At 37.6% G+C, this 15,131-nt stretch overlaps 1 protein-coding gene across 1 annotated transcript in view; it reads right to left on the bottom strand.

The window, feature by feature from the left end:
* Positions 1-15,131, bottom strand: part of LOC129744092 (lachesin-like) — a 355,022-nt gene that overhangs the window by 64,840 nt on the left and 275,051 nt on the right. The window lies entirely within an intron of this gene.

Here is a 15,131-nt window from a genome sequence, read left to right as displayed (position 1 = left end):
AAGATCTTAAAAGTAAAGTGCCGTGTGGAAGTGAGAATTGAACTCACAACACCATTTTAAGTCGGACCAGAATTTTTGAAGTCAAAATACATTTTAGATTTCTTAGTTTTGATTGGAAGAATATGATAAGATTCGTTAGATTGATAATTTTTGCTCAAATAAAATGTTAAAAGGAACCAATTTTTCATGAAAATTCAATGAAACTTAAGGAAATAACGTCACAGAAAACCATCACAGAGTTTTTAGGTAAAATCACAGAAACTCAGAATTTTTCTTTGCCAAAACACAGAATTTTTTCGGAAACCTTGATGGTCGTCACTTTCGAAATCAAATGCCCGGATTTGCCAGGTTTTTATAAAAAAAAAATGCCCGGTTTGTCCGGCCTGGATACGTGCTGAAAAAATTCTGGCACCCTCAACTTAACTTCTAGCTGAACCTCATTTTTAATTTTCAGTGCTCAATCTGAATCCTGCATTTCCAGCCTAAGTTCAAAAACTGAATTTCATATTTGAAGACGTTTTTTTTTTTATTTCGATTCCAAACCAAAATTCTTAGGAATTATGTATGAAGGAAAAAGCAAAATTTATATCCCTCAGCAAGAAATCTCTTTTTAAAGTTCTAAATGTTTGGGTTTTCATTTTTACCATTACGAAACTTAGTAGATTCCAATTTTAAATAAGAACTAAAAGTATAAATTTCAATTACAAATCCTAAACATTTTTGAAATTTTGAATAATTGGAAATAGCATCTTATTTTAGTTCGAAATGCGAAACAATGATTCGAGTCAGTATTTTGTCCCATCCGAGCAAAACCGGAGACTTTTATTCCGATTTTTTCCCAAAACCCAGCCAAAATAGATTAAGAAAATTATTCAGAAAATTGTTTTAATTTTTTTTTCTGGATACATTTTCTCTTAACAAATTCCACTGCCTGAAGAAAAAATAATAAAACTAATCTTAAATTTTACAAATGAATAAACAAATATTAAAAAAAAAAATTATATGTCCCAGGACATAGAATTTTCAAAACTGTTTTATATTATACAGAGTTGATCAAACTTCATATTTTGAATAGTAGAATGTAAATAATATATTTTTGTTTGTTCTTTACTTTGAAAATGCCCTTATTTATAAAATTAACATTACTTTCCATAAAATCTGAAATACTGAAATGGCAATATTAATAATTTAAAGAATTATCAGCAATCGAGATACAGAGTGGTATTTGAATATCTGTATTGTGTTTCGCATATGTTTTATTGTGTTTCGAATGAGCGAACGAACACTAATTTTGAATTTGATGATAATGCTTCTAATAAATTCTACCCGTTCATTTTCACCATCTTTCATATCTGCTAGTTTTCGATCCGCCTATAAAATTTCATTCCGTAAAGCGGGATTAGATATATCACTTTTTTCAATATTTTTCGATTTTTTTGTGTTAAGGCAAATGTGGCATGATTTATATTTTTAAATCCAGCACTGGACTGCTGCTAAGAACGTCAAACATGGTTGCAGAAATTTATTAGACTTCGTAAAATTTGATTTGAAAATCGATTTCGTCTCTGTTTTGAATTTGATGCTATGGGGTAACATTGATCAGTCTTTATTTTGACGGTTTATCAATTGCTTAGACAGTTCGAAACATTAAGGATATTTTAAACTAAATACAACAAATATATTTACATACAAATTGTAGTGTACAGTACCTCTAGCAAAAATAATTCTATTAATATTTATAATTAAAATACTTTAAAAGGTTGGTAATTATTCAAAATAAACATTTTGATAATTGAGCGTGTATAAACGATAAAAGAGTAACTCATTAAGTCTGAGAGAGGACGGAAAACAACACCCAAAAGAGAACGATGGGTCTCACGGGTCTCACATAATCACACAGCTTGAACCAGTTTATAGGAGAATTTTGGAAGAAACCAGTTTATAGGAGAATTTTCAGGAGGATGCACGTGTTTTACTTAGCATCAATTTAGGGCAGCAAGTACCGTCACGACACAAATAATCTTTCATCTCTGCGAATGAGCAACTTTGAGAGACATAACTCAAGTGATGTAAAATTAATCATGAAACTCTGCAAAACTGAACATATAACTTTCGGTGGCTCAAAGATACTAAATTTGCAACTTTTGGTCCAATAAATTATGAGATATAGAATGCTGAATTTCGGTGTTTTTGGTTAAGATTTCGTCGCGGTCCTATAAAAAACAACATCAAAACGGGCAAAAATTCAGCAACATGTGTTAAAGCCGAACAACAATTAAAATCGCAAGATGGATCATGATGCTGCATAAATTAAGGGGCTAAGTTTTTTAACATATTAGTGGAGAGTGGGGATACTTGATCCCCTTTTCTTATTTTCACCATATCTTTTTGGAAAAATTTAGCAACTCGCCGTCTTTGACATTTTCTGACAGCTTGTAACTTCAAGTTTCTATGCTCCAAAATTAGAACGATACTTGAACCCGCTGATGAACTAGATGCATTTTCGTGGGAATAAAAAAATTGAGATTTTTCTGAAGCTAGGGGAGACTTGATCCCCTATTGAAGAAGACTTGATCTTTTATTCAGGAAGCCTTAATCCTTGAATAAAAACCAAACAAAACCCCAAGATAGAATGTTAATTGACTATTTTGGTCATGTTTGTTCTCATTTCACAATTTTTAGCAGAAATAAGTAGAAAATTCTATAACTTTGTCTCAACGCTAAAAACATTGCATACTTAAAGGCGCTATTTTTTATAATTATAGAAAATTAATTATTTTTGTTCTTTTCTTCAGACAATTATTTGATAAATATTAGTTTTTGGATAAATATTAGTAATTTCGTTATCAGCAATCATAACGATCAATTCAGAAGAAGAATATGCCGTTTGGAAGGGGGATCAATTGTACCCAACTCTAGGGGATCAATTGTATCCATAATCAACATTTTAGAAAACTTTTTCTGAAAAAAATTGAGAGTTTTCCATTGCTTTGAAAATATGGCATTATGAAGTTCATTTTACGCTCGAACGATTGATACATTGGAACAAATATTTTTTTCATAATTTTCCCATGTAAGGAACATTTTAAAGTGATGAAAAAAGATCTTCAAGTTACATTTTGTGAAATTTTTCAAACAAAGTTCAATTACTCAAACAATTATTTTGATAAAAAATTTTAAACTACAAACATTGTTATTTTGCTCATTTTGGCACATTTTTCTTGAACATTTGATCTTTGTAAGACATTCCAGTTTCAAGATATAGCTAAGGAATCTTGTATCCCCAGGGATCAAGTATCCTCATAGCCAGCGGCTTCGGCGTAGTGGTTAGAGTTCAAGTCATCTACGCCAAAGTTCATGAGATCGAATCCCGGTCATGGCATACATAGTACACTTTCTGTGGTCTGGTGGTTTTAGCATTTGTGAGATGTTAGCCATCATTACTTCGAAAGATGTGCGCTTAGAAAGAGACGAACCAGCCCAAGGCTGAAAGTCTCTATAATAAGAAAAAAAAAAAAAAAAAAAAAAAAAGTATCCTCATTCTCCCCTACTTATAAAATTTTAACTACAAAAACAAATGAAATTTCGCCTTCATCCCTAGGCCCTCGCACTATTTCCCTTTTATTTTTTCCATACTTTAGCTTTACCATTTGATAAGGGTTCTAACCTTTTGTCCTGGACTGGAACTTTGGGAAAATCTCCCTATTTTTTAATATCAGAAATTTATCTCATACTTCAACAACTACACCAAAACTATACTCACATTTACTAAGGAAAAAATTGAACTCTCACATCAGGAGAGGTGTTTTTTTGCAAGCCTTCGGAAAAATAGATATTTCAAAATTTTGAAATTACATTTTTACTTACATCTGAAATTTTCAAATACAAACCAAGTTTTTCCCAATTTAAAATTTATAGGTTTTTTAACTTAGAAAAAAGTTTTGAAATAATTATACTTTAGACTTAATTATTTTTTTTTGTTGTCTTTATTAGAGACACTTTCAGCCTTTGGCTGGTTCGTCTCTAAGACTTAATTATTGATTATTATGTTTAATGTTTAATGTTTATTGTTAGGAGTACGTGAGCCTGTCAGTTATAAACTATAGTTCAGGTTAAGGATATGTAACATAAGGATTTCACTAGTTGATGTTCGAATGGAGATGAAATTAAACCTAGATCTAATCTTAATACAAATATCTCTAGAGTACACTATTGTAGAAAAATTTCATGTTGATCAAAGTTACTCCGGTTTACGGTAATCTTAAGATGTATGACATTGCTTTTCAGCAACAAAGCCGATAAGTTGAGTAACAAATATATCATCAAACTAAGAACAATTTTTAACGGTGCAATCCAGAAAATCAAGAGTAATTTATGAGCTGACCCTCAATGAAAGTTGAATCAACCAACTTACGGCAAGGCACGAGCCACCTAATTTTAAATTAAAACTTTCTACTGTGGTCGACAGGATTGCATTTTGACTCTTAAAAGGAGAACCGTTGAAGCAAAATTCCAACCGGCAAATGTTGAAATCGTAAAGGGAGAACTGGCTTTCTCGCTACGAAAATGTGTTCAATGACAAGTTGGAGAAAAATGTTGCTATAGAAAAAAAAAACTACGAACGGCTGCTAATAAGCTGAAGATGTTGATTGAAATTAAATTTATTCGAATTTGAGCTTCTACCGTTCATTCGGCTTGAAGAAATGGTGGTGAGAATGTGAAAAAAAATCTCATTTCAAAATAAAAGCTTAAAACTGGAATGAAATAATGTTTTAAGATTTATTGCACCAGTAATTACAATTAATAAATTTAATTTATTGAGTTATGCAAAATTTATGAAATCGAAAATCGAAAATTTTCGTTGTTACGTTTCCAGATTCAATTACATCCCCGTGCTTGAATTTGCAACAGTTAAGCCCACCGGAACATATGTGAGCCGAAAAGACAGAAGACAGGCAACTCGTAAATGTGTGATTATTGAATCGTCCTCGTCGTCTGTGTTGTCATCAGACGGGTGCTGTCATATTGAATTCTCTGGCTCATTTCGTGCTTCCGGAAATTCGACTGCATCGCACACGTCAATCGCAAAATTTGGAAGGTAGGTAGATACAAGGCCACAAAATTGGGAAAACGCATTTCGCCAATAACCGGTATGGAAATTATGGAGTCAGAACTTGTTTTTTCCTGTCTGAGAAGTCAATAAAAAGAAGCAGATATAGATCTAGGTTAGGTTCCAGAAATTCTCTAATACTTTCCATCACCTTCGAAAATTTGATCCAGAGTGGTTTTATGAGGAAGTAGTGTAGATCAATCAATTCCTCAATTTTGTGTTGTTTAAAATAATTGATTTTAATAATTCATATTACGTGGTTTGATTTTCATCAGGTGGAATTTTTTTTTGGACACTGCGTACTAAGTACAAAAACCTGATAAAACCGGTAATACCGTCAATTTTTCAAATATCGAAACACCGGTTTTTCCATGGTAGAAAAATGGTATTTCCAGTTTATTTCTGATATCGTGACAACGGCCAAAAATGATTTCCAAATCCACATCCACCAATAGAAAAGGTTGCAAAAATCCAATGCCAATATTAAGCAAATCTCTGTGTCGTAAATTCGCTGAAAAGTGTACTGTAGGATTAAATGATTAAAGATTATATGATTGGAAAAGCACTTTTGGACTCGAGCTTCCAAGCAAAATGAGACATGACTACCACCCCAAGTAACAATTCAAACGCTCAATCGTTCTTAAAGAAAAAACGATAGTTATTTAAGGGGGTGGAAAAAGATTTAATAGCCGTAAAGCGTAACTCGAGACACTACATGAATTCTCTTAAGGATGACTACAAAAACATTATCCATCTTTCTAATAAAACAACTCAAATTGAATTTTTGTCAATTGTCGATATTTTTGCTTAGAAGGGAGCTACAATTACATAACCTTTTTATAAAACAGATATTAATGCACTCCGAAACGGCAAAAAAACAAAGCAATTTGATCGAATAAAAGGTTTATCATTCTTTACACATCACTTTCCAGAATTAATACGATGCACAATGGGGAAAAAAGTGTACAAACCGCGAAGAAATTCAATATCTTTTGTCCTACATGACCCAAATCTATAAAATTATACTTTCCTTTTGTGAAAATTTTCGGAGAATAGTTTTAAACGCCGCACAAGCTTGCGAACGGAGATATAGTTCATTTTTAACCCCTAATTCTCCTATATTTTGTGAACATTCCAGCAAAACACGGTTTCGAACCAGAGAATTTTGAACGAAAACAGACCTATAGTGTGTATTTTTTTTTCTGAGAAACCGCATGAAGGCTGTTTTGACCACCGCACGCTTCAGAAAATGGAGTTTTGGCTGTTTTTACCCTCAATTCCTCTATATTTTTCAATTTTTTCTGAAAAAAGCTGGATCGGACTTGAAAATTTTGAACCAAATGGGTTGTATCTTGTGTGATATTTTTCGAGCAATCGAATGAAGGCTGTTTGAGCCACCGCACGTTTTGAAATATGGAGTTATGGCTGTTTTACCCTCAATTCCCCTGCATTTTTTCTGAAATCATTGAAGAATGTAGGGGAATTGAGGGTAAAAACAGCCAAAACTCCATATTTCAAAGCATGCGGTGGTTCAAACAGCCTACATTGGATTCATCGGAAAAAATCACACAAGATACGTCCCAATAGATTCAAAATTTTCAAGTCTGAACATGCGTTTTCTTAACAATTTAAAAAATGTAGGGGAATTGAGGGTAGCCTTCATTCGATTGCTCGAAAAAAACCACACAAGCTACATGTTCCGTTACACGGAAAATAATAAACAGGTAAAATTTACCAAGATAGCAAGGTGAACGCTCGTGAAAGCCAAAAAAGTAACTTCTACTTCTTCGAGGTGAAACTCACCTCACAACAAGGTAAAATTAACCTAAATCGAGGTTGGTAAAAGGTACAATTCACCGAGATAAAGGTGAATCCAATAATCCAAACCTCGTAGCGTGGTGAAGTTCACCTGAATTGAGTTTAAAAAAAAGTATAATTCACCTAGAAAAAAAAGGTGAATCCAAATAAGGTGAAACTTAACTCGTGGTGAGGTGAAGTTGACCTGAATTGAGTTAAACAAAAGTGTACAATAATTCAATTTTACAATTTCCAGGTGAATGAAAAAAAGGTAATATTTACCTCGAAAAAGAGGTGGGAAAAATAACCTCGCTTAACGGTAAATTTTACCTTTTTTATTTTCCGTTTCTTTTCTCCTGTCAGCTGCGCTGAGATAAAAACATTACAGGAGATCCGTGAAAAGAGTGTTTGTTTCTATGAAAGGCTAGACTGTTTCTCAAAAGAGTGTTTGATCCTGCATGAGCATTGTTTCAGAGAAGTTGGACTTTTTAATGTTTTCTTACAGTAGTATGGGCATTTGGATGAATCGCCATTTTATGATTTAATAATGGAAAATTGAGAACATTATAGCATTAAATATTTTTCGTTATGCTTTGGCTGGTAAACGGTGAATAATGTGCAACACGAGACCCCATAGTGGTCATATCACCTCTTATTCACAACTCCTATCTCTACCTCCCCGCGGTGCCGGCTGGGGTGCGAGTAACCTAAGCGGAGATCGGGTACCCAACCCCGGTGGATGCTTTGGTCGCATGCAGACTGAGAAGGTGGCCGCACGCGCTGTTCCCCAGGTCAGGGGCGGCGTGCAACAACAACCGAGCGTCTGTTCTCCAGGTCAGGGGCGGCTCAAACAGCGTCTGTCTTGCAGCAAGCGGCTGAATTTATGAAATGCGGCTCCCGCCAGCTAAGTCCAAGATGGCAGCCCCATCGCGGGATAGGGACTTTAGGCTAACAACCTACTGCTCCCGATTTGAAATTGTTACGGAATCCGAAAGAAATGACCGACCTGGAACTTTGGCGACGACTTTTAGCATGAAAACACGGAAACGAATTGGAACTTGAAATGTTTTAACCCTTGTCCAACAAGGCAAACTGGAACAACTTGCTAGAGAGGCTAGCCGCCTCAAGCTTGAAATTCTGGGACTGAGCGAAGTCCGTTGGCCTAATACTGGAGAACACAAGACACAATCCGGGCAAGTCCTGCTTTACTCTGGCATACGAGGAGAACATGCTACTCGGGAACGAGAAGTTGGTTTCCTGTTAAGCCCGCAGGCCTACGCGGCCCTCATTAGATGGGAACCGATACACGAAAGAATAATCGTAGCCAGATTTAGAACACGGGTTAGAAACCTTACAATGGTCCAGTGTTATGCGCCAACTGACGTTGCCGACTTGCAGGAGAAAGAGCAGTTTTACAGTCAACTGAACAGCGTGGTTGAGAGAATTCCGAAGGGTGACATTCAAATCCATTTGGGCGACTTCAACGCAAAGATTGGCTCCGACAATCAGGACCTTGAGCGCATCATGGGGCGCCATGGCCTAGGACAGATGAGCGAAAACGGAGAGCTGTTTGTAGAATTTTGTGGCAACAACAACATGGTGATCGGTGGATCGCTCTTCCCCCATCGTCCAGCACATAAGGTCACTTGGGTATCCCGAGATGGCCGAACAGAAAATCAAATTGACCACATCTGCATCAGCCGAAAATGGAGAAGGAGACTTCTTGATGACCGCAACAAGCGAAGCGCAGACATTGCATCTGACCATCACCTCGTCCTTGGCGAGATACGACTGAGAGTTGCACGTGTCCAACGGCGCGAGGAGAAAGTCGGGTGTCGATACGACGTCCGCCGGTTGGAGAATCCAGAGGTGAAAAGGGCATACGTTGAACAGCTAGAATCCCGAGCCTCGGAGCTGCCGACAGACGGAACAGTCGAAGAACAGTGGTGTGGAATCAAGAATGCCTTTATCACGACGAGCCATGGTACTCTCGGTAAAGTTTGTGGAAGAAGGAGTGAATGGATGTTGGATGAAACTTGGAGGATGGTCGATGATCGGAGAAAGGCGAAAGTCGGAATTGAGCAGGCATGTACCGGGTCAGCCAAAGCAGCCGCCCGCTTACGATATGCGGAGCTGGAAAAGGCAGTTAAACGAGCTTGTAGACGAGACAAGAGAGCCTGGACAAACTCCCTAGCCGAAGAGGGAGAAAGAGCCGCCGCCAATGGAGATATCCGATTACTTTATGACATTTCTCGCCGCCTCAGTGGTGCAAGGACTAATGCAAGAATGCCGCTAAAAGACCGAGCAGGTCAGTTATTGACCGATCGAACAGATCAGCTCAAACGATGGACTGAGCACTTCGAACAACTCTTCCGAGTCACGAATAGCGATGGCCAACAGAATCTGCAGCTCGAAGCGCCAACAGCAAGTCGCATAAATGGCGTCAACTCGGATGCGCCTTCGCTGGCTGAAATAGAAGCGGCAATCAAAAACATGAAATCCAACAAAGCACCTGGGATCGATTGCATCCCTGCTGAAATGCTGAAAGCCGACCCTGCCCTATCAGCACAAATGTTGCACCGTCTTTTCGCTGACATCTGGGATACTGCAACATTCCCGGCCGACTGGATGCAGGGTATCCTCGTAAAGGTCCCGAAGAAAGGAGACCTAACAGAGTGCGGCAACTGGCGAGGCATAACGTTGATCTGTACAACCCTCAAAGTACTCTGCAAAGTGATTCTGAACAGGATCCAGGAGAAAATAGACGCTACACTCCGACGGCAACAAGCTGGATTCCGATCTCGACGATCATGTGTAGACCGCATCACAACGTTACGAATCATACTGGAACAAATCAACGAATTCCAGGACTCTCTTCTGCTGGTGTTCGTTGATTTCGAAAAAGCATTCGACCGACTTAACCATGAAAACATCTGGGCGGCTCTAAGGCGACGAGGGGTCCCAGAGAAACTAGTTCATCTCATCGAAGCACAGTATGAGGCATTTTCGTGCAAGGTCTTGCACGACGGTGTCTTGTCCGAACCAATCCCGGTAACTGCTGGAGTGAGACAAGGATGTATTCTATCACCGCTACTTTTTCTAATCGTAATGGATGAGATTCTGATTGGATCGATTGACTGTGCACCGAACCGAGGATTGCCGTGGAATCCTTCAACAATGGAGCAACTGAACGACCCTGACCTGGCTGACGATATTGTTTTGCTCGCCCAAACACAACCAGATATGCAGAGCAAACTCGACGACCTCACCGAAAGTTCCAAGGCAGCAGGTCTCAAAGTCAATGTCAGAAAGACCAAGTCGATGGAGATCAACACAGGAAATCCCTCCAGTTTCATGGTAGCTGAGCAACAAGTTGAGAAAGTGGAGTGCTTCCAGTATCTTGGTAGCCAGATTACGCCTGATGGTGGTACCAGGAAAGACATCGAAACCCGGACCAGAAAGGCCCGATTTGCGTTTGCGAGTCTCCGAAACATCTGGCGGTCACGCCAGATCTCTCTACGAACAAAAATCCGAATCTTCAACTTAAACGTCAAATCCGTATTGCTGTACGGGTGCGAAACTTGGTGCACATATGCGGTAACGACGCGAAAACTGCAAGTATTTGTAATCCGCTGCCTGCGGAATATCATCCGCGCTTGGTGGCCTGGCAACTGGATCTCGAATGAGGAACTACATCGCCGGTGTCATCAAAAGGCTCTAGAAATCGAGATTCGGGAACGTAAGTGGAGATGGATTGGGCACACGCTGCGAAGAGATGAAAACGAGATTTGCAGAGAGGCGCTAGATTGGAATCCAGAAGGTCATCGAAGAAGAGGCAGACCCAGAAACTCGTGGCGGCGAAGCCTAGCCGCTGAAATCCGAACTGTCGACGAGAATCTTGACTGGGACCAGGTGAAGACGCTGGCTCCGGATCGTCAACAGTGGAGGTCTTTTACCACGGCCCTATGCACCGGAGGATCGGCGCGGGATCATAAAGTAAGTAAGTAATGTATGAATTATTTACCGAAAATATCACAAGTAAAATTCGTTTCTATTTTTAATGAATTGATTATTTTTCACGATAAGCAATATAACCTTGCAATTGTTATTAAAATACAACATGGTGATTGGACTGATTTTTTTAAGGTTTTTATCCCTTGTTTGCAAAACCAAACTTGGAAAAGGAAATCAACGAAATTATCAATGTAGGAAAAGAATAAACTGAGTAGTCTTCATGAAGATTATCGAAAAAATAATTGTATAAGGTCACTTCAATGCTGCAATGCACAGTGGGGATTTTCAAGCCAAAAAAAGGTACTCAATTCAGACAAGAACATCTAGCTTAAAAAACAATCGTTCTTTATTTAAAAAAAAAAAAGACGAGGTATCGAATTGTCCGCTCTTTGATATGATGACTCTAAATCCCTCATTTTGCCCAATTTCCCCTGTTTTCAGGTGTAGAGGTAAAAATCCGATAGTAGCAATCCACCTTGCTACAAAAAATCATATAAACCAGACTTATTTATGCCAAAAAGTCTGCTAAATCGATTGTTATTCTCCAATGTTTGTTTTTAGTGTTCGACAAGTGGCTAATTTAAAAAAAAAAATCAAGGAAATGCAGTCACACAAAGTGTAATTCAAAAATTTTTCATAATGAATGAATTGAATGATCAGTTTTGACAGATTTATTCATCCTTAAGCTGATCGTGTCACTTTTTTTGCACATGATAAATGAATAGAAACGGCTTGATAGCCCCAAATTCCCCTAACTTTTTTTTGAATTTTGTGCAGAAGTTTCACTGTAACAATCGAGCAGTTCAGATTCGAAATGCCAAAACAAAGTAATTTAGTGAAAAATTTATCGTTGAATCGTGTACACCGCTTAGTGCTCAGATTACTGGAATAGCCGCCATCACCCTGCATTCCCCCAAGATCAGGCGATATGTGATAAAAAAAATATTATAACAAATATCAATGCAGAAAATGTACAAAAATTAATGAAACATGTGTAAATTCATTGCTGAATCGGATGATGTTCACCGCTTAGCGTTAAGTTGACGAGAGAAGCCTCAATTACCCCGATTTCCCCTAAATTCATGCAATTCCTTTGAAAACTACATTGTAACAAACGGGAATGCTATGGAGCTGATACAAAAACCTTTAAATTGGGTGTAAAAATTATTGCTGAATCAAATGATGCACACTGCTTAGCGTTAAATTCTCAAGAAGAGTCTCGATCTTCCCGATTTTCCCTAATTACATGAAATATTTTCGAAAAAAAAAACATTGTAACAAACACATATGCAATTAAATAGATGAAAAATTATTCAATCAGATGTAAGACTCATTGCTGAAATGAATGGAACACACCGCAATTTGACGAGAAAAGTTTAATTTTCCCCAATTTTTCCTAAATTAATTCATAAACTCATACCAAAAAATCGTATGAATAACTTACTGTTGAGTAAAATAAAAGACACTCCTCTGTTAATGAATGCAGTCCCAATTGCCTCAATTTCTCTTAAATACTTGTAATATATTTAAAAAAAAATCTAACTAGTTTTTGTTGTATTTTTAATATAATTTTCGATATTTTAAAAATAGGGACATTTTACAAGAGTAGGTCAGTCTAGGACAAAAGGCAAGAAACCCTTTCCAATGGTAAAGTTTGAAGCAAAAAAATAATGAGAAATAGTGCGAGGGCCTATGGAAATAAATAAAGGCAACATTTAATTTTTTTTGTAGTTAAAATATTATAAGTAATATAAAAAAATAGCCCCGTAGTTTATGCAGCATCATTGTCCATCTTTCAATTTTAATTGTTGTTCGGCTTAGCACTTTAAGGACCGTGTTGTTGTTTTTTTTTTGGACCGCGAAAAAATCTTAACCAAGAAATACCGAAATTCAGCAGTGTATATCTCAAAATTTACTGGATCAAAACTTACAAATTTAGTATCTTTGAGCCACCGAAAGTATTGTGTTCAATTTTGAAGAGTTTATGCTTAATTTTATATCATTTGAGTTTGTTCCGAACTGCCTTAACAATTGATAAACTAGCATTTGTAAATGTTAGGAAGGTGTTTCATATCTTTAATGATCAAGAAAACTAGTTAAAACCGTCAAAATAGAGACTGATCAATGTTACCCCAAAGCATCGAATTCTAAACAAAAACTAAATCGATTCATAAATCAAACTTAAAGTAGTCTAATGAAATTCTGCAACCATGTTTTACGTTCATAGGAGTCCAGTACTGGTTCTAAAATTATGAAACATTCCACATTCCCCTTAACGGAAAAAAATTAATGAAAATGATATCTGAGGTGTCAAGGTAAAATTTGTTGTTGTATAGATTATTCTTGCCATACTAATTCGTGATTTTCATTGTGTTTTATGTGACATTTCACCGAGATATCTACACAACTGACTCACCTGGACGTATACTTCGTAAATTAACTGGAGTGAAGCAGGAAAAATAACATACCAGCTTACAATTCACATATAAAATTTCTTCGCACTGCCAAAATTTTCGCATTCGGAATGGCTGCCGCTGGTATTTGTTGTGCATGCAATCTTAGCCTGGCGAAAGAAGATGAAATAGTGTGCAAAGGATTTTGCCGCTCGTCGTTCCATCTCAAGTGTGTCAATCTAAATTCAGCTACCCGTGATCTAATTGCACAGAGCCATCAGCTGTTTTGGATGTGTCCTTCCTGCACCCAAATGATTAACAACGTCACTTTCCGGCAAGCAATCGCATCCACTAATGCAGTTATACAAACTATGTGTGAAGAACAAAATAAAAATCTACTCGGCTTGCAGAAAGCGGTTGATATAAACACTGTGAGGATCAACGAAATTCTGACTCGCCACACAGCTAAGCCGGCTGGCAAATATGAAAACACTTCTCACAGCATCACTCCACAGATCGATGACGCCTTTGTCGAAAAAGAGGAAAGTACTTCCGACCGAAAATCGATTTGCTAAAAGGCCAAGATTACAATTGATCGGCAGTAAAACTGTGGATCCTGATTTACCAGTGACTATTGCAGCTCAAACTCGAAACTCAACGACCGAAAACAAATTCTGGCTATTTTTACCTATCTGGATTCGATCCCAACTCAACCCAGGAGCAAGTTGCCGAGTTGGTAAAAAGGAACCTTCAAGCAGAAACCGCAGACGTAACGAAATTAGTTCCTAAAGGTAAAAATCTTGTCGAACTTTCTTTCGTCTCGTTCAAGGTTGATCTTGACATGCAGTTTAGGAACGCCGCACTTGTGAGCTCATCGTGGCAAAGGGGTATTTCATTCCGTGAATTTGATTTTGATCGAAAAAGGCAAGCTCCTTTTTCGTTCGAGTTTCAGCCTAAGTGACGATTTGTTGACAACTAATTTTGCACATATCCAAACAACAAGCCCAGTCGATCATCACACCTCGCTCACCACCCCACCCGTCCAGCCTGATTCAAAACGTCCCGTCAGCATTCACTATCAGAACGTTCGAGGATTGAGAACAAAAACCAACCGATTGTTTCTTTCCCTCGCCGCATGTGAGTATGATATCATTATCTTAACCGAAACCTGGCTGAATGAAACAATATTGAACTCTGAGCTGTCGGACAGCTTCACTTTCTATCGTTGCGATCGTAATTCTGAAACCAGCCAATGTGAGCGCGGAGTGGGTGTTTTAATTGCCGTTAAATAAAAAAAAAAAAAAAAAAAAATTGCCGTTAAGCCTCAGTTAAATAGCACATTAGTTGATATACGCGAGTCGAATCATATTGAGCAAATCGTTGTGCGAATAGTCTTAAATAATAACGCATCAATCTTTGTGTGTGCGATTTATTTGCCACCAAATTCTGCGCAATGGGCATACGAACGTCACGCTGCTTGCCTGCAAGAAATTTGCTCCTGCTAGCCAACGAGCACGATAAACTGATTGTTGCCGGGGATTATAACCTACCCAACTTGAAATGGCAATTTGATGAGGATTTGAGCGCTTATCTACCTATGAACGCTTCTAGTGAGCAAGAACTTATTCTTGTTGAGTCTGTGCTATATGTAGGGCTTCAACAAATGAATCACATAGCAAATAGAAACATGAAAACTCTCGATTTAGCGTTTATGAATGACGTTTTAAACGTAACTATTTTTGAACCGCCGATAACTTTGCTTGATGTAGATTTGCATCATCCTCCTTTTGTGATGCTTTTGCTGTGTGAGGAGAATT

Source organism: Uranotaenia lowii, chromosome 2 (assembly GCF_029784155.1).
Source record: "Uranotaenia lowii strain MFRU-FL chromosome 2, ASM2978415v1, whole genome shotgun sequence".
In the NCBI taxonomy this organism is placed as follows: domain Eukaryota; kingdom Metazoa; phylum Arthropoda; class Insecta; order Diptera; family Culicidae; genus Uranotaenia; species Uranotaenia lowii.
Note: the sequence above shows the minus strand (reverse complement) of the source record. Positions and strands in the feature narration are given on the sequence as shown.